Here is a 22,069-nt window from a genome sequence, read left to right as displayed (position 1 = left end):
CATTAGTATCCACCATTCCTTTGCCCTGGACCTAAGCAGGTTCAGGGTACATCTGACCTTCTGGCCAGTAGGACACGAGCATGTGAAGAAACTGATGGGTTTTAGCCATAAGAACATTCCTATGTGCGCATGCAAAACCCTAATGCTTGGATCTAGGCTTTCTAATAAACATGCTTTGAATCCAAGACTTCTAATGACTAATAAGGTTAAATAACAACATTGAAACAGATCTAGAACCATACCTTTGAGTTCCTTGTTGATCTTGAGGTCTTGGAGCTTCTAGAGTCACAAATGTCACTCCTCTAATGGCTTACAAACACCAATAACAAAGAAGATGATTTAGGAGAGAGGAGAGGGGAGGAAATCGGCCAGGGTTCTCTTGCTTTAGGAGAGGTGTCGATTTCCTTATGCCATGGGGTCTATTTATACTTGTAGACTCCTTAAGGGTTACAACCTAAACCCTAACTGGATAATCTTCTCTTAAGGCTATCCAAATCCTTTCCATAGATAAGCCTTGGACGAATTAGCTATCCTTTTAGCTTCTAGAATTCGTCCCTTGTATATCTACAAGGATTTACAGTCTAAAGCTTAAGTATCAAACAATTGACAGTTTATACCCCTTTATTTAATTAATCTCTTTAAGTCACCAAATTAATTCTAATTAATTCTATGACTTATATTAATCAAATAACAATATATTATTCTTTATATTATTCCCATAATATATAAATAATATTTACTCTCTCTTAATAAATCATCCTATCAAGTTGCTATGGTGAAGGCAACCCAAAAGGACCATGCACAACCGGGTCAAATACTTGCATAATATAGTTGCAGCCTTAGACACCATTCCAACAGTCTCCCACTTGGATAAGTCTAGTAACTATATGTACAAGTACAATTCGGTTTGCAATCGTAGCTCTCAAAGACGCTGTCAACTCTGATCTAATCAATCTTGTCCTTTAGATAAGGGAACGTACAGTCCTCTGTTAGATATCATGCTGATAATCCTATAGAATGGTTAGTCAAGCATTTAGGTTTCTCGATCTCTGATTCATTTGACATAGAACTTAATCGAACACATCAATTCAGTTCTCACCGGGCCCGGCACATAAGTCAAATCAAATCATCGAGCAGCCGAGATATCGCTTTTACCTTCTTAGATAAAAGTTACAGATAAACTTCGACTTATATGCATTTACTTATTTATTAACCAACTATACACAACAATGTGTTTTATAACACCGAGTTACTGATGCGTTTTCGCATTATCAATGGACAATCAATTTAACAAATAACAAACCATATATCTAGGTTTTAAGACTATATGATATTATCGTCTTGCGATCATCTTTTATAACGTATTCCATAAGGTGATTCCAGCAAGCGCGGGTTTGTTCCAATGCTCAAAACTAGTTCATAAGCACTCATGAACGTTGCAGCAACCCTTTGCTATGTCTAACACCATTTAGACATTCTACACACCAATTCATGACAATCTTCATTCATATCTACTTCCAACACATGAACGACTGTGGTCAATTTGAACAATTCGATTATTCCTAATAAACTCAATTATTCTGGAAGTTAAAACATGCAAAGTGAAACAATAGTTAAACAAGTAACATAAGACAGTAACATTACTCATAAATAAAACTCCTTTATTTAATCATCAAATGTTAATTACATTTACCTATTTCATGTTTCTAATACTATCTAATCTATGCTAATATCATCCTTCAGCCCAATACTCCTAGCATGCTGCAAGTGCTTAACCCTACTCAATCCCTTCGTAAGCGGATCTGCTGGGTTATCTTCTGATGATATTTTCTTCACTACGAGTTGTCCTTCTTCTACACGATGTCTGATGAAGTGATATTTTCTGTTGATATGTCTTGATCTACCATGATCCCTCGGTTCCTTGGTCAAGGCAACCGCTCCTTCGTTATCACAGAAAATCTCCATGGGCTCCTTTATGGCAGGTACAACTCCAAGATCACCGATGAAGTTCTTTAGCCATATTGCCTCCTTCGACGCTTCGCTCGCTGCAATGTACTCTGATTCGCACGTTGAATCAGCTACGGTCTCCTGTTTGGAACTCTTCCATGTCACTGCTCCTCCATTTAGGGTAAAGACCCAGCCCGACTGCGAACGGTAGTTGTCCCTATCGGTCTGAAAACTGGCGTCACTATACCCTCGCACCTTCAAGTCATCACTCCCTCCGAGGACTAAGAACCATTCCTTCGTCCTCCGAAGGTACTTAAGGATGTTCTTCACCGCAATCCAATGTGCTTTGCCAGGATTCCCTTGATATCTGCTAACCATGCTCAAAGCGAAGGCTACATCAGGGCGAGTACAAGTCATAGCATACATGATTGAGCCAACTGCGGAAGCGTATGGTACTCGGCTCATTTCTTCTATCTCAGCTTCGGTACTCGGACTTTGAGTCTTACTCAACTTGGCATTACTTTTTATCAGTAATTGTCCCTTCTTTGAGTTTTCCATACTAAAACATTTTAGTACCTTCTCTAAGTAAGTGTTCTGACTAAGTCCAATTAGTCTCTTACTTCTTTCTCTTAATATCCTTATTCCCAAAATGTAAGAAGCCTCTCCGAGGTCCTTCATAGCGCTTCCCGAGCCAGGACTTAACCTCCTGCAGAGTCGGGATGTCGTTTCCTATGAGTAATACGTCATCAACATATAGAACGAGACAGCTTATTATACTCCCACTGGCTTTGACATATACACAAGATTCGTCTTCGCTTCGTACAAATCCAAACTCTTTGACTTTCTCATCGAAGCAAAGGTTCCATTTGCGAGACGCTTGCTTAAGTCCATAAATGGACTTCTCAAGCTTACACACTCTATTCGGATGCTTCGGATCCACAAACCCCTCCGGCTGAGCCATGTAAACATCCTCAGCCAACTTTCCGTTAAGGAAAGCGGTCTTGACATCCATTTGCCAAATCTCATAATCATGAAATGCGGCAATTGCTAGCATCACTCTAATCGATTTAATCTTCGCAACTGGTGAGAAGGTCTCATCATAGTCAACTCCGGGAGTTTGAGTAAAGCCCTTCGCAACCAATCGCGCTTTATATGTGTGCACGTTTCCATCCACGTCGGTCTTCTTCTTGAAGATCCATTTGCACCCAACGGTCTTACGTCCGGGCACATAGTCAACCAAATTCCAAACTTGGTTGTCATACATGGATTGGATCTCGCTATCCATTGCCTCTTTCCATTTTGCAGACTCCGGGCCTGCTATAGCTTCCTTATAGCTATTAGGTTCATCAAGATTTACTAGTGTTCCGTCACTAATATACGTGTCCCCTTCGGTAGTAATATGAAAACCATAAAACTGGGGATGAACTCTAACTCTATCGGAACGTCTAAGAGGTAAGGATTCGTCAATTAGTTCAACCGGAGTTTCCTCCTCGGGTTGATTGCCAGTGGTAGAGGTTCCTTCATCTATCGATTCGTGAATCTCTTCAAGTTCGATTTGCCTCCCACTGTCTCCTTGGCTTATGAGTTCTCGCTCTCAGAAAACTCCTCTCCTCGCAACGAAGACAACATTGTCCTTCGGTCTATAGAAGAGATATCCAAAGGATGTCTACGGGTAGCCGATGAAAATACATCGCTCACTTCGAGGTTCGAGCTTGTCGTGAGTATCTCGTCTTACGAAAGCCTCGCAACCCCAAACCTTGATATGTGCCAATGAGGGAGCTTTCCCTGTCCACATCTCGTGAGGTGTTTTGGCAACCTTCTTAGTAGGGACTCGGTTAAGGATATGGGCGGCAGTCTCTAAGGCATACCCCCAAAAAGAGATAGGTAGTGAAGCACGACTCATCATAGAGCGAACCATATCCAATAAGGTTCGATTACGCCTTTCTGCCACACCATTCAACTGCGGTGTCCTAGGAGGCGTCAATTGCGAAACTATTCCACACTCCTTGAGATAATCGTGGAATTCAAGACTTAGGTACTCTCCTCCTCGATCGGATCCAAGCATCTTGATTTTCCTGCCCAATTGATTCTCCACTTCATTCCTGAACTCTTTGAATTTTTCAAAGGTTTCTGACTTTTGCTTGATTAAATAGATATAGCCATATCTACTATAATCATCGGTAAAAGTCACGTAGAAGCGGTTCCCATCCTTTGTGGTTGATCTAAATGATCCACATACATCGGTATGTATTAAGTCCAACAGACCCTCACCCCTTTCACATGTACCCGCGAAGGGTGACTTAGTCATCTTTCCAAGTAAACAAGACTCGCATGTGTCATCTTCCCTAAGGTCGAATGACTCCAACACTCCATCCTTTTGGAGTTGGGCTATGCGTTTCTTGTTGACATGTCCAAGACGATAATGCCATAAGGATGCTTTATCCAAACTAGTGGAAGAATCTATATTCAAAACATCATTTCCTAAGTTTTCAACAATCATAACGGTTTCATATATTCCATTACATGGTATAGCTTCAAAGTAAAAGACACCATTTAGATAAGCTAAAATAGAACCATTCTCATTATTAAAAGAAAATCTAAATCCTTGTCTATATAAACCATGAAATGAAATGATGTTTCTAGCCATTTCTGGCGAGTAGCAACAATTGTTCAAATCTAAAACCAAACTATTCCTAAGCACTAAAGAATACACTCCAATCTTGGTCACAGACGACGATCTTCTATTCCCCATGATTAGATTGATCCTTCCTTGCTCCACATCCCTACTTCTTCTTAGTCCCTGCACATTTGAACAAATGTGATAACCACAACCGGTATCAAGAACCCAAGAAATAGCATGATTAGAATCGTTAGATTTAATTGTGTACATACCTGTGAAAGATGGCTTGATCTTTCCTTCTTTGATTGCTTGCAGGTACTCTGGGCAGCTTCTCTTCCAATGTCCTATCTTGTGGCAATGGTGGCACTCTGCCTCCTTCGGGTTAGGACAAGGCTTAGCGGGATCAACTTTGGTCCCACTAGAAGAGGCACCATCTCGGTCTTTGACCTTGCGATCGTTCTTCGATGAAGCCTTCCTTTTCTTTCCCTTTCCTTGACCAATAGCCAAGACAGGAGCAGCAGGCGGATTGGGAGTAGGTGTAACAGACTTGTCTTTGAAGTTGCTCTCAGCGACCCTTAAGAGACCTTGGAGTTTGCTTAGGGTGACCTCTTCTTTGTTCATGTGGTAGGTCATCCTAAATTGGTTGTACATTGGAGGCAAAGAGTGAAGCACCATGTCGATCGCCAAGTCTTCACCGAAGTCAACATTTAACTTGCGAAGGCGGTCGACATACCTTTGCATCTTTTGCAAGTGCACGGTAAGAGATTCTCCATGACCCATCTTTGCGGAAATCATGTTGGTGAAAATCTCATAACGCTCTTGTCTCGCGTTTTGGTGGTATCTCTCCAATAAGTCTTGGTGCATCTCGTACGGGTACATGTCCTCGTAGGACTTTTGGAATTCAGAGTTTATGGTGGCAATCATGATGCAATGTACCTTCGTTGCATCTCGCTCATGAGTCTCAAAAGCGGTGATTTCGGCCGGAGTAGCGATTTCGGGGTTGATTTTCTCGAGCTTCTCATCGAGGACATACTCCTTATCCTCATAGCGAGCAATGGTGCGAATGTATCTTATCCATTCGCTAAAGTTCGTTCCATCAAAGGTGACCTTTTGGCAAAGGCTCATCAACGTGAAAGAACTAGCAGCAGCGTTGTTTGCGTTCGACATCTACAAAGGAAAAGGACAAAAATAGATTAGAATAAGAATCCCTAATTATCACCCAATAAGAAAAATTAGGGCTAGGATCCAACAATAACATTTACATACTAGAAAAGGGATGTCGTAATCTAACATGCAAATAAATTGAAGGTAAGTGAATGACGATTCACTAATTCTCCATCACAAAAACTTAAACTATTAGTCCTAAGTGTATTGAGAATTCCTAGGTTCGGATGAGATTCATTGAAACTATTCAATGGCATGTTTAAATCTCGATATGCCCCTCTTGTTTATGACTGTGATACCGAGGATCACAAAGCGGGTGTGAATTACCATGCAAATTCACATGGTGCCTTCATTGTAACGATCACCTATTCGATGTGCCGGTAAACCACACACGCTCCATCGAACTATGATAAACAATGAATCACCCTTTGCCACCTTTGCTTAGAACCAATTAGTGTGCCAGTAAACCACGCACGCTCCACTAACTTCTTAGCAAGGGTGCAAAGTGTAATTTCATGGGATTGCATCAATTCACTTTTCCTAAAGTAACTAAGTTTGGGAAATTTAAAAAAAAATATGTAGTTACTTTATATTTCTTATTATACTTTTAATGAGAGGATGAGGTTGCCCTATCCTACCCGTTCGGCTAACGACCCTCCACCAATCAAGCAAGCGGTGGGTGTGAGTGTACACCCATTTAGGGCCATTTTATAGGCCGCAACCTTATACCCACCTTATAGATCGGCTTCGTGAATGAGGCCTACTAACGGTAAGACTAGTATTTAGTTATACATATATATATATATATATTATTCTAGTAATATCATATTAGTATAGGGTTGTATTTTAAAACTTTTAAAATCTAGGGTTTGAAATTTAAATTGTCTAAATTAAAACTTTTAATCACAAATATAAATTTCAAAACTTGAGGGTAAGTTTTAAACATTTTAAAACATGGAGGATCAAATAACAAATAATTCCAATTAACAATTAATATCCTAATTATCTATATTTGATTTTATTCAAGATTTCTTTGAAAGATAATTACCAAAATAATTAAAATAATTAATTAATTATCACATAAGGAAATTAAATATTTTATTAGTTGATAAATACCTTTAACTAGATCAAGATAATAGTCATATATATCAAAAAAATCGGATTTAGATTGATCTATTATGATTAAGGTAAGTTTCCATAAGATAATTATGAAAAAATCCCGAATCTGGCCATTCCTGACGCCTGGACTCGCCGAGTGCACAAAGGGACTCGCCGAGTCAGGCCTACTCGCCGAGTCCACTTTGGAACTCGCCGAGTCCATGACTCAGAAACCAAAAATCGAATTTTGCAAGTTTGTTTCAGTTAATCAAGCAACAATTTAAAGAAAACCAAGCTAGGCTCTGATACCACTGATGGGTTTTAGCCATAAGAACTTTCCTATGTGCGCATGCAAAACCCTAATGCTTGGATCTAGGCTTTCTAATAAACATGCTTTGAATCTAAGACTTCTAATGACTAATAAGGTTAAATAAAAACATTGAAACAGATCTAGAACCATACCTTTGAGTTCCTTGTTGATCTTGAGGTCTTGGAGCTTCTAGAGTCACAAATGTCACTCCTCTAATGGCTTACAAACACCAATAGCAAAGAAGATGATTTAGGAGAGAGGAGAGGGGAGGAAATCGGCCAGGGTTCTCTTGCTTTAGGAGAGGTGCCGATTTCCTTATGCCATGGGGTCTATTTATACTTGTAAACTCCTTAAGGGTTACAACCTAAACCCTAACTGGATAATCTTCTCTTAAGGCTATCCAAATCCTTTCCATAGATAAGCCTTGGACGAATTAGCTATCCTTTTAGCTTCTAGAATTCGTCCCTTGTATATCTACAAGGATTTACAGTCTAAAGCTTAAGTATCAAACAATTGACAGTTTATACCCCTTTATTTAATTAATCTCTTTAAGTCACCAAATTAATTCTAATTAATTCTATGACTTATATTAATCAAATAACAATATATTATTCTTTATATTATTCCCATAATATATAAATGATATTTACTCTCTCTTAATAAATCATCCTATCAAGTTGCTATGGTGAAGGCAACCCAAAAGGACCATGCACAACCGGGTCAAATACTTGCCTAATATAGTTGCAGCCTTAGACACTATTCCAACAGAAACACCCCTACACGTCATACAGCCACCTCATAGCTTTTCTGGGGTCCTAAGTCCCATCAAAAGTAGGGAGCTTCGTGTTGTCGAAGTCCCGATACTAAAAAGCTCGTCCGGCTCCCAAACTTTTCGCCGATACAACTATTGTGGCTGCTGCAACAGTCGCCTCAGTGAGGGCTGCATATCGATCATCAAAATACTCTACCATAGTGGTCTTGATAGACCCAAACATCTCCGAAAACTTAGCCCAAAACATAGCAGCAACCTCATCATGCAGGATCTCCCGGATCCTATCGTCCATCTCGTCTGGCCTCATCTGGCTGATAGTCTCGGGCACTGTCGGGCTCTGGGGGCTGGTGAGCACAAATGACGGCCATAAGGCCCTTTAAATAGGCCCCAAACCCGAGAAATTAGGGTTTTATTAAACAGTGCAGACTCGCCGAGTCCACCAATGCGACTCGTCGAGTCCGGTCATTAATCCGGGTGAGAAATCGCGTCTCTACTCGGCGAGTCTACGCACCAACTCGCCGAGTTCTCCCACAAAACTCAAAATAAAATGAATAAATATAATACCTGAAATTACAGATGTTACAATACCCTAGTCTAAGGCATCATGAATCAGGCAACTCTAGCCCTAATTTCTGAAATACCTAGCCTATCCTCTAGCATGCATTTCTAATATCTCGTAATTATCTCATAATAAAAACAAGTAATGGTATTTTGGGAAAACACCATTCGGGCTGAGGTTGATTGTACGCACTGCTTTGTCTCGTTTTCTCTTTAAAACTCTTACTCGTTTTAGAAAAATCATTTCTTTTTATAAAATTTTTCTCAAATCCTCGGTTTGAGTCCAGACATATCCGAGAGTACATCTGAATCCCTCAAACAAAGGTTCTGATACCAACTTTTAGCACAGTAAATTTTCAAACAAAGTTTTCATTTTTAAACCACATAAAACTCAATGTCACATTTCTCGAAAACCACAAATGTATCAGTTGTCAAAACAAAAAAAAAAAACAAAATGACTGATAATATCCTAGAATCCTCAAACATACTCTCGAAAATGTGTGTACAATTAAGTCGGCGCCTTCCTACGATCCTGAGAAGTACCTGAGACACATATAACACAACACGGTAAGCACGAAGCTTAGTGAGTTCCCCAAAATACCACACACAATAATTAGCCTCTCATGGCTATATCTTCATAAGGACCTGCCGGTCATGTGTCTCAATGAAGACCCATTGGTCTCACAACTCGGGTTGGACCCTCCAGTCCTGACCAATAAAGCACAAGATAATATACATCATAAATCACAAAGACAAATGCATGATATCACATATTCAATATAATCATAGAAGACCCTCCTGCCACACAGTATTACCACTCAAGTAAGTCTAGTGAGAAGACTTACCTTGTAAGTAAAGCAAGTATGTCTCGTACTCGAACCACCGGTCTAGCCTCCCCCTAACATATATCGTTATTAACTCTAATTAATAAACTACCCCCAAAGAAGTTAGGCTAAATCCTCTACTAATTCTCAGAAGGATAAAAGACCATTTTACCTTTCCATGGCCTCCAAAGTCCACAGTTTGAACAAACCCTAAAAGTCAACAATAGTCAACACCACGCTCGTACGCTAGGCGTACATCCCCTTTACGCTGGGCGTACTACTTCACCATGCATGCATCAGGATAATTCGACACTACGCAGCGTGTATCTGGGAGTATGCTATGCGTACGTACCAGACTTACTTTTCCCACTCTCCTGGTCTTAATCCATTAAGACCATAGCTATAATCTCAGATCTAGACTCACTAAGGGCTAATACTCCGCAAAGTTCATGACATTAAGCCTTTTCATGGCTAGGAAAGTCTAAAACCTATTAACTCTCACTCCTTACTCACAAAAGTTCTCATATATCATGAATGGGGAGATCTTGACGTCCAAGATCCCATTTGTATGAGTCCACTCCACTAGAGACACTTAAACGGACATGTATTAGGCTCTGGAGTTCAACAAACTCATAAAGCTTCAAGCTTTGGGACATGAACCCTAAAAGGAACCACAATATGCACAAATCAAAAAATGAGAAAGCTTTAAGCTTGATACCTCCAAATGATGCACCAACCACAGGGAAACTCAGATCCAAAGCTCGGACTCCAACTCTACTATTTTCAAAGCTCTTTCTTCACTCAAAGAATCCCATAAAGAACACTCAAAAGCTTCAATTGGCCACTCAAGCTAAGAAAACGGAAATTAGGGTTTTGAGGGAGTTGAAGACTGGAAATAGTGGCCAGAAATGAGGCCATCATGTTCCTTAAAAAGGGATATACCACACAATTAGGGTTTTCACTCTGAGCCAAGTATGCCCAATGTACTAGGTGGCTTCCGCGTCCAAATGACGCACATGAGTACGTTGAGCGTACACATGTGTATGCCCTACATACTCAGCTACCACCTTTTCTCAAATAAAGGTCCAAACTTGACAACTACAATAAAGTAAGGGATATTGAGATATACCTGGTCTCGGGATGTTACAATAACATAGCTCACAGGTTATCGGAAACCTTGGGGATTATCAGTAGTCCCATGGACTCATAGCAGTCTAGGAGTTATCAACAACCCAGCTTCACATAAAAAACAATCAACAAATAAGACTGAGCTTGTCAGCATGCATACACTACCACATAGGTAAATATAATGAGAAGACTCAACTTGCAAGTAGTAGCCAAACCCAACAGATATAACACAACAAAGACCGATCCTACAAGGCACCTAACAATAATAAAGAGTACCATCTTAGTCTACACCCTAAAACCCTTAAATTGACCAAAAGCCCCCCCCCCCATGGTCAAAGTCAACATCAGCAGGCCTCCACATTTTGGCCACTCATATGCAACTTCGTTGGTGTTACACGACAAAACAGTCGGGTTTCCTCCATTCGCCACGTCGTGGTGACCAAAACGCCACGTCATAGGAACTGGCTTCCACAACTTAATGTATTTAACTCTTAATGCACTAAGTCACTCCTTCTAACCTTCTAGAAAGCTTCCTAAGGTTTAATGCATCACAAAGATTGATTCTTTTCATTCATGCATGTCCGATACAAGTCTAAAGCTCAAGCTAGGTCAAAAATGGAGAATAACACCAAAATCTCATGCATGGAGCTCAAAACACCACTCCACTTCAAATCTGAATCTTATGTTCATATTTGAAGAAAATGGGACAAAAACCTAGATCTAGAGACATACAACAATAAAGCTTAGATCTTGAATACTTACAAGAGTTCAGAAAATAAGATAGAAGATGATGATGAGGTTTGTAAGCTAGAACTATCTACCAATTATGCTTCCTTCCCTTCAAAACACCAAAAAGAGCTCAATATCTTCAACAATGGAGGCTAGGGTTGGATAGGGTAAGATTTCATAGGGTGGAGGCTACCAAATAAGGCAACCCTAGGAGTTAGTGCCCTTATATTGGTCACCAATCCCAAAATTTTGGTTTTGGCTGAAGATGGATGCCACACCGTGGCAAACATATTGTCACCTCGTTGCATCGCACCAAAAGCGTGTTATTCTTAGCCAATGCCACATCATGGCCACACAAAAATTCCAAAATATTAAATGATTAATTTATGAAAAGAATACTTGTAAATTGTATGTTACATGCTAGCTACAACCTTGACGTACGAGTCATATCGGGTGATAACTGTCCATTTGTGTAGACATTGATGAAGCGTTCGGAGAACTTTTTATGGTACACCATGTTAGTGCCAAGCAGAGGCAAGAACGCTTCATATAGCTCAGTTATAAAACTCATGTAACACCAAGTACACTCTAAAAGCACTCATATGTTGAAATAGTATTATATGTATCTCAAACACGTACTTGTACGTTTTACAAGTACATATATATTTTATAAGTCATATAAGCACTTATATACGAACTACACAAACTTTTTGGTTAAAAAAAGCATATTTTTATAAGTCAGGTAAGCACTTATATAAGGTAAATACTTATATACGATATATACATACTTTTTGGTTATAAAACTACTATTTTATATAAGTTGGAAAATACTTATATACTATAACATATATTTTTTGGTTATAAAAGTACTATTTTAATAGGAAAACACTAATATACTGTAAACGTATATTTTTTCTTACAAAAGTACTATTTTATCTGAGTTGGAAAACACACTTATATATTATACATATACTTTTTGGATATAAAAGTACTATTTTATAAGTTAGTAAACTCTTATATATTGTAAACATACACTTTTTGGGTTAAAAAGTGATTTGAGTCAAACATGTGAACTCACCAACTTTATATTGACGTATCTTTCAAAACGCATTGTATTCTCAGGAACTTAAGAATTGGAGTTACGCATACTCGAAAACACTCGTGGGAATTTTGTTATCAACCATAGTTCTATATTATGTTTATTTACTATGTAATTTATCTATTTTATAAATAAAAGATTAGAAATTATGCTATGTTGTTGTATTGTTCTATGTATGCAAGTGATTGTGATCTAGGAATAAGTCGCACATCCCTGCGTTTTCGTCGTCGGTTGGGGGTGTGACAGATACCTCATTCTATCATAATTTAGATATTAGGGGGAACCAGGAGGAATCTCAAAATTAGATTTTTCCATGTATTATCGGTCCACTACAAGAACGTCGAATATTTCTTGTCATCAAGTCCGAGGAACTACACCTTGTATCAGTGGAAACTGAAATTGTCTCCAACATCATCTTGTTCAACCACCTCTTTAGGTCTACCTAAGAAGAAACCAACCTCAAAATGAAACAAATTTGATTCCTCAAGCACAATCCAAAAAGCTCAATACCCCTAATATACCAACCAAAACCTAATGTTTGAAGAAAACTCTCAAGGTATGGAATCGATCATGGATATTGTCTCACCTATTCAGTCAAATGTGCATATTGTTATTGCTTTTAAGAAATGGGTCAAATCTTACACAAAGCATCCAACATAAAGCAACATGTCCTACACCATATTATCATCTACATACAGAGTATTCATGTTCCATATTGATTAAGATCAGATTCCTACATCTACTAATAAGGCCCATAATATATGTAAAGGATAAGAAACCACTCTATATGAAATACAAGCCCTTAAAAATAATGGACATGGATTTTTCACATCCTTTCTTCTTGGAAATAAAGTCATATAGTGTAAGTGGATTTTTTTTCTATAAAATCAAAGCAGCTAGGAGTGTTGAGAGACTTAAAGCTCGATTAAAGGCAAGGAGTTTACTTAGTCTTATGGTATAGACTACCAAGAGACATTTCTGTAACATTCCGCTTTCAAAATAAATAAAACATAATAAACCCTAGAACCCGGAGACGTATTTTTATGTATTGTATTTTAGCCAAAAGTCGTACTAATTAATAAAGTGTACACATTGGGTTGTTAAGGGCTACATTTTTATTATTGAGGGTTAAATGGTAAATGTAAGACTTAAATTGTAATGAATTATTAAAGATGGGGGTTGTTTGGTAACTATTGGGGTTAATTTGAAAAAGAGCTTATGATGAGGGACTAATTTTGGAAAAATAGACAAAGGTTTGAAATGAGACACGAGATTAACCTCATATCCCTTTACCCTCTCGTTTGGAAGATGCAAAACCTAACCCTAGCTCTCTTTCCAGCATCCACCCTTATACCTCCATGCTCCAACCTCCGACTCCTTGTTGTTGAAGACGGAATCCACTGAAGCCAAGCCGCTAGTGAAGTTGCCGACAACGACGAAGGGCAGTACGTAGACGCCAGCAGTGGGCCGCTGCTGTCATCCTCCGGTGAATACACGACCTTTATTCCCCACTGCGACCACCTCTTTGCTTCCCGTCTTCATTCCGTTCCACAGCCAGAAGCTCTCGGTAAGATGATCGCAACCCGTTTCTCCCTTTCCTTTGTTCTTTCTTGTATGCGCGATGTGGGGTACGTCATGGCTACTGCTGCCAACCTCGGTCGCCATTTCTATTAACCTCGGCGTCGTCAGCCACCAAGTGGGTGGCTGAGAGTGGTAGTTTCATGTCGTGTTTTACATGTGTTGCTGCTAGAATCCATGAAGAATGTTCGTCGGAGATGAGTGAACCACCATGGCAGCCAACCATGGTGGCTGTCATTTTCTGCCAGCCTTTACCGCCACCAGCCACCGTAGTAGGTGGATGTGTGTGTATATTATGTGTGTGTTTTAATGGTGAATGTTATATCAGTTTTTCTTAGTCAAAAAAGAAGAAGATCACCACCATCGCCGTGAGGTGGTGGCTAGCCGCTGTTGACCACCACCGCCCGAGGTGGCAGTGAGTGGTTCTTGACCTAGTGAAACCCTAATCAACCCAGTAGCTTAATTTTGGACTTATTTGGCATATGCTTGGGTTGGAAAACCCAAACAGGGTTTAGAAAACCCTAATCTTGGAGATTTAAGTTTGGACTTGTCAGGACCCGCATTTTCGATCGTTGGATTGGAATTGTGCCTTATGCCTGATCACATTGTATGATTGGTCTAGTGGATGATGGAGTTAATGGATTAAGTCCTTAATGGCTTAAGTAAGAACACTTAACCCTAATCATTATTTTATGTGAAAAATCCTAATTATGATTGGGCTTCAAGTTGGGCCTTCTTTTGGGCTTAGGTGTTTGGATTCTTAATAGGCCATCTATGAACAAGTGTACGGACTAGGATATTTGTATAGGATTAAGGTTAAAGTCCATGTAAGGGATTTTGGCCCAATTTGGAAAATTGGCCATATGTTAGGCCTTGGTTCATTGTTTGGCTTTTTGGGCCTTCAGAGTGTGAGTTTGGGCCTTGGGCTTGGATCAAGATAGGTTGGGAGTAATGTAGTCTTTCTACCCCAAGCATGGACTTCTTTTTATGTATTAGAACCCGATTATTAATTGGGTGTTGTTTTGATGTTGACAATTCGGGAGTCTGTCATCCAGCAGCTAGAGTTTTATTCGTGGGACTTCAGCAGAACAAGGTGAGTCTGCTTACTATGTTTAGCGGGTCGAAGGCACCAATTTTGGCCCATGGTTATTATGTTAGGATGCCAGAAGTTTGTGTGACCCTGGCATGTGTATGTATTGATATGTTTGTTGGGCGGGGCCCGATGATTATTTTATATGCTAGTATGAGGTTATGCATAAATGACTTGTATGTGGGTGGGGCTCATTGATTGTGTTATATGCTATTATCTTTGTGATTTTCGCATGTTTTGGAATGTTTATATGATTATATGTATGTGAGTGTGGGCGGGGACCGTATCTCATCATTATTCGAGTGTGGGAAGGGCCCGTACCTCATCATTAGTTGAGTGTGGATGGGGCCCATATCTCATCATTACTTGTGTGTGGTTATTGGTATGTTTGGAAGGTTGTGTACTTGTTTTTTGTGTGATACTTGTATGTGTTTATTTATGTATGTGAGTGTGGGTAGGGCCTGTATCTCATTATTATTTGAGTGTGGGCGGGGCCCATAACTCATGATTAGCTGAGTGTGGGCGAGGCCCGTATCTCTTAGTTAGTTAAGTGTGGGCGGGGAACATATCTCACATAGTGTGGGCGGGGTCTGTATCTCCTAGGGCAAGGCCTGTTATCCGAGTGTGGGCGGGGCCCGTATCTCCTAGTTCGGGCTCCGTTATCCGAGTGTAGGTGGGGCCTGTATCTCCTTGAGTGTGAGCGGGGCCCGTATCTCCTAATTGTATGATATGTGTGGTATGTGGTAGTTTGGGGGAAACTCACTAAGCTTCGTGCTTACGGTTTTATTTTTTGGTTTCAAGTACTGCGGTATTCAATAAGAAGAGCTCGGGATGATTGCAGAGCACACACCATATGCTTCCGCCTTGGATGTTTTACTCTGATTTTTACAGAAATTGATACAGTGGTTTTATGTATATGTTTGGATGTCATTGATAAATACTGTTTTATCTATTATTAAAAATGAAATTTTTGGGACCATATTTTGGATGTTACACCTTCTCTATTGTTGCTAACTTTAATAATATCAAATTAATACTCTCAATAGCTTACAATAAAAAATAGACTCTCTACCAACTATATGTGACTAATGCCTTCCTGAATGGGGATCTTAAGGAAGAAGTTTACATGGATTTTCCATTTGGTTTTGTAAACAAGTATGACAAAAATCAGGTATGCAAATTAAGATATCCTTATATGGTCTAAAATAATCTCCTTGTCATAATTTGAAATATTTACAAAGGTTTTATAAAAAAAATGGTTATTCTCTATGTCACACTAATCACACATTATTTGTCAGATAATTGCCTAATAATAAGATCATTACCATGATTGTATAAGTTAAGATATTGTTCTCACGAGCAATGATAAAAGTGAAATAATCCACTTAAAACAACTATTGTCTAAGGAATTCGAGATCAAATACCTTGTCCATCTTAAGTATTTTCTAGGAATGGAAGTTGCAAGTTCAAAAAAGGCATTTTTGTCTCTCAACGGAGATATGTATCAGATCATCTATGTGATACTGGTATGACATGTTATAAACCAGATGACACCCAATATAATCAAATGTGAAATTCAAAAATAATATAAATGGTATTGCAGTAGACAACCAGGTGTATCGATTCATTATGGGAAAACTCATATACTTATATGATACTCGTCGTGATATTGGCTTCTCAGTCAATCATGTAAGCCAATTGATGAATAATCCACCTTAAGAACACATAAATGTTGTGTTTGGATAGGGATGTCAACGGGGGCAAACGGGACGGGGATTGCATCCCCCGCCCCCGCCTCCAAAATTTTCCCGTTCCCCCGCCCCCACCACCGTTCCTTCGCCCTCGATTGATTTTGGGCTAACTTATTTGGGCTAAAATAAGTTCTTGTTTGGGCTAAAAGAAACTATTTTTTGGATAACAAATAGATATTTATAACATAACTTTACATGTTACAAACAACTTAAAAACATGTTTTTGTTGAATTTTTGTACGTAAAAATCATTTTGTTGTTTATTATACTTATATAATTAACATATGTAAATTTATATAATTTATTAACGGGGCCCCCACGGGGGTTTCGGGACGGGACTACCAACCCCCCCCCCCCCCCCCCCCCCGCCCCCGAAATTAAAACGGGGGTTAACCTTGCCCCCGCCCCCGTCCCCGATTTTTTTCAACAAATGCCCCCATACGGGACGGGGCCCCCACGGGATCGGGGTCCCATGGGACTTTTTGACATCCCTATGTTTGGAATCCTCATATATCTTAGAAGTAACACCGACTAAGGATTACTTTTTGGAAAATCCATAAGTAGAACCGTTGAGGCAATTTATGAATAATCCACCTTAAGAACACATAAATGTTGTGTTTGGAATCCTCATATATCTTAGAAGTAACACCGACTAAGGATTACTTTTTGGAAAATCCATAAGTAGAACCGTTGAAGTGTGTGTGTGTGTGTGTGTGTGTGTGTATATATATATATATATATATATATATATTGGGACGATTCTATACCAAATATGAGGTCTACATCTTGGTATTGTTCATTTATATATGTAAATTTAGTGTCATGGAAAAGAAAAAAGCACAGTCTTGCCTAAATATAATGCTGAATCGAAGTACATAACTCTTGCACAAGGAATATGTGAAGAAATGTAGTTAAAGAGACTAATGTAGGAACTCAAGCTGAAGATCGATGATCATATTATAACGAAGAGTGATATTCAGTCATCAATTGTTATTGCTAAGAATTATGCTCATCATGATTATACTAAACAAATTGAGACCAATCATCATTTTATCAATGAAAAAGTTTGGTACCAAGTTATAAACTTAGTTTATGTTTGGTGACATATCCAAACCTCTTTATAGTCCTATATGTCATTGTTTGTGTTCCAAGTTTGTCATAATTAATATCTATTACCCATCTTAAGGTGTGACATCCCCATTTTTCACGGCCAGAAAAGACCGATTTGTTTATGCTTGTTTTTAAAATCAGAGTAATCTTTTAAAGAAAACAGTTGCGGAATTTGTTCCCAAAATATGATAAAGATTTATCAAAGCATTTCTTTAAAGAAATGTATTTTCATTATATAACAAAATCTCGGGATGTCATGTTCCGATACAGACACATAAACATAAACAGAACTTACATTATTTACACTAAAGATTTTACATCTCCTTTAATCTCTCCGTGAAATATATCTTCGTATCGATACCTGTGATACAAAGGAAATTGAGTGCGTCAAGCTTGGGAGCCTGGTGAGCATATAGGGTTTTCATCCCACAATGTTATATCATATAAATATATATAGAACATCCAAAATTATATAATTTCACCATATAAAAGCAACTCTTATCCCACCCCATCGATCCTCACAACGCCACGATCTAAACTCTCGTATCTAAACTTTTCCTCTTTATCTGATCCCTACTCACGGATCTAAACTAATCTCTCCACCCGATCCATACTCTCGGGCCTAAAACTAACCTCTTGGTCTAATCCATACTCCCGGATCTAAACTAATCTCTTGGTCTGATCCATACTCCCGGATCTAAAACTGTGCCCAATCCATACTCCCGAACTAGGGACAATTAACTATGTCTTAATCCATACTCCTGGATTAATAACAAGTTTACCTATTGGTCTGATCCATACTCTCGGATCTCAAACTGTGCCCAATCCATACTCCCGGACTAGGGACAATTTACTATACCTAAATCCTGTTCTGATCCATACTCCCGGATCTAAACTGTGCCCAATCCATACTCCCGGACTAGGGACAATTTACTATGTCTTAATCTATACTCCCGGATTAATAACAAGTTTATCTCTTTTCCTATTCCATATTCTCGGATCTAAATCCAATCTCTTGATCTAATCTATACCCACGGATCTAAAACTAACCTTTTGATCTGATCCATACTCACGGATCTCATCTACCCATGTCCTACCCAACATATTCGTAGATACAAAATATACATACAGTTTAACTCATTAATACCTATATAGTTCATCCATTCCATACTCATCTCAAATAAACAAACAATATATAAACACATAGTACGTATTTCATAACAAATACTTAATATTTATGTGTTAGAAGAAAGTGACCACACACTCACCCAAAACATATACTTAATACATTTAAACAATACTTGTATTATAATCGTGTTTATGAAAGAAACTATACACTCACTTGATCAGAAGATGATCGGACAACACTACGGCTCTTCAAGTAGACATTCTTCGGTGAAACCGGGATCACTTCACACACCGGGTTTCTCGTGGGCAGAGCTTCGGCTCGAAAACTCTTTTCTTCTCGGGATCTTCGGGTTTCGGAACTTGATTCGGGTCTCAGGGTTGATACCGGGGCTTCGGGGGGTTAAAACTGCACGTAAAACGATGTAATATGGGAGAGAGATGAGAGAATGAGCAACCAAACTCGGTTGGCCCTTCAAATCTATTTATAGGGTAAAACTCGCCTTTTCCACATCGTGGAACCTTTTGCCACGTCGTGGGCTTGGTCGTCACTGCATGCGTCATCGCAAGTTGCATCTGGGGGACTCCCGGAGGTGTCAAGAGACTTGCCACGTCGTGGTCTCTGACAGTTTTGGGGTTTCGCGCCCCGAACTTCAGAAATTCATAACTTTCGCATACGAACTCTGTTTTCGACGTTCTTTATATCGACCCGAAGGCGAGATTATGATCTACAACGCTCGTTAAGACTCCATTGGATAATTTTGAATTTATTTTTAATATATTATAAGTATATTACTTATATATTATCTTTAGTAGGCCGGGACAGGAAAACTCCGTTCGAAATTCATAACTCCTTCATCTGAACTCCGTTTTCGTCTTTCTTTTTATCGTTGGACTACTATCGAAGAATTCTTTGACTCTCGTTTAGATCACTAAGGATAGATATCTATCTACCTTAGATTCACTATTTACGTCGCGTTGGGTCGTGCTGGGTCATGCCGGTTCTGTCACGAAACTTCGACAGGTCATAACTTCTTCGTTATAACTCGGATTTTGGCGTTCTTTATATGCACGGAAACCTTGTGAAATATATTAAAACTTGGTTAAGATTAATCCTTCTAAATAATCTTCCATCAAAAAGTCATTTTTGATGCTTATCGTCTGTAATTTGACTAGCCCGGATCTACAGGCGTTACATAAGGGGGGGTGTAGAATAAGAAACTAAATGGTTTAAGATGTAAATTATTGTTTCTAGTCTCTTAGTTTTGATTAAGAATCTTAAATCAAATAAAACTTCATAATTTAGTTTGTATTATGAAAAACCAACAATTAGTTTTCATTATTAAGGAATATCATACAACTTATGGTTTATGGTTCTAATGTTTTGTGGCACTGTTCTTATCAAATATATTGATGTGATTATTATTCCAAACTTATATATATATATATATATATATATATATATATATATATATATATAGAGAGAGAGAGAGAGAGAGAGTGCTAGGTTCAAATGTGGATTGACATCTATTGCGTGGATGTGGAGACAATGATATTCTATGAGAATGACAAAAAAAATATTATTTGGTAACGGAAATACGTTCAATCTTACATAACTATTGTCATTATCACGCATTATTACTAATTAAATCGTCTATAAGGTTATTATAATTTTTTTTATTCTTATATTGTCAGAATGTTTTTATTGATTCATAGTTTGTAAGAATGAAAATTAGTAAAAAACGATGAGTGAGAACAAAAATGAATAAGAATTAGTGAGAATGCATGAAAATGACGATAGGTGTGTAAGGTTGAACGTATTCACATTAGCAAACAACCTATTCTCTTAGTAATTTTCATAGAATAACATTGTCCACACGTCCGCACAATAATTATACATCCACATTATAACCTATCCCTATATATATATATATATATATATATATATATATATATATATATATATATATATATATATATATATATATATATATATTCACTTAGTTTTATCTCAAAGTTTTGTCTAATGCTTTTTTAGAGTTTTGACGTCACATTGGTCAATCATCCGACAATGGTAAATGTTAAAATGGTCATGTGGGATAATAATTAAACTAAGTGGGTAACCTCGCGTTGCGGGGTCGGAAATATCACTTAGTTTTATCTCAAAGTTTTGTCTAATGCTTTTTTAGAGTTTTGACGTCACATTGGTCAATCATCCAACAATGGTAAATGTTAAAATGGTCATATGGGATAATAATTAAACTCGGTGGGTAACCTCGTGTTGCGAGGTCGGAAATATCCCAAAGAATTTTAATGAATCCTAAAGAAGTTTAATTAAAACTAGGGATTTAACAGTTCAATATAGATGTAAAGAATCAAAATTACATAATCTTACATAGCTAGATATGTTGAAACCATTAATCTACAAATGTACATGATAACCATTTTGTAGATATAACAGTAGAACATATCATTAGTATACAAAACAATGATTCCCTAAACCGAATTTGGAGAAAAAAAACTAAATATATTCTGACCAGTACAATTGCAATATGCACCATGGAATCCTTCATCAAATGTTTTGGATTCACCAAGTTGGGCAACTTCAAACTTGAGATAATCAGGTTTCTCCATTGTTTTGTAATATTTTCCTGCAAAGTAAATGATAATCAACCAAACAAATTTTCAAACACAGAAACATATAACTACAGGAAAAGACTTGGTAGAATCTGCAAAAAGATTTGGTACAAATTATGATGATCAGAGAATAATAATAAAAATTAGTTGGAATTAGACCTCCACCTGGAACTGTGGGTTGAAAACCAACATTGTTTCTTGAGCCTGGAGTATCTCCATACATGCTAAAAAATAGTTCAGCACAAAGTCAGTTTAAGCAAACCTCGAACCACAATCTACTGTTAAACTCAATCAAACATGATAATCAGTAGCTACCTCCATAATTTGGATCACCTATTCCAACCTGCTCACTTCTGTGGACCTGTAAATACACATTATAAAACAGTTAATCACTAAAATGTAACAAATTACAAAACTAAAAAAGAATAAATAAAACTACAAGAAACCGTTACACAAATTGATAAGGAAGAATTCAACAAAAAACCGCTCCTAGGTAAATTTAGAACTGTAGCACCCTGTGATGATAGTTC

The sequence above is a fragment of the Lactuca sativa genome, chromosome 9 (genome assembly GCF_002870075.4).
Source record: "Lactuca sativa cultivar Salinas chromosome 9, Lsat_Salinas_v11, whole genome shotgun sequence".
NCBI classification, from domain to species: domain Eukaryota; kingdom Viridiplantae; phylum Streptophyta; class Magnoliopsida; order Asterales; family Asteraceae; genus Lactuca; species Lactuca sativa.
This window is presented reverse-complemented; position numbering follows the sequence as displayed.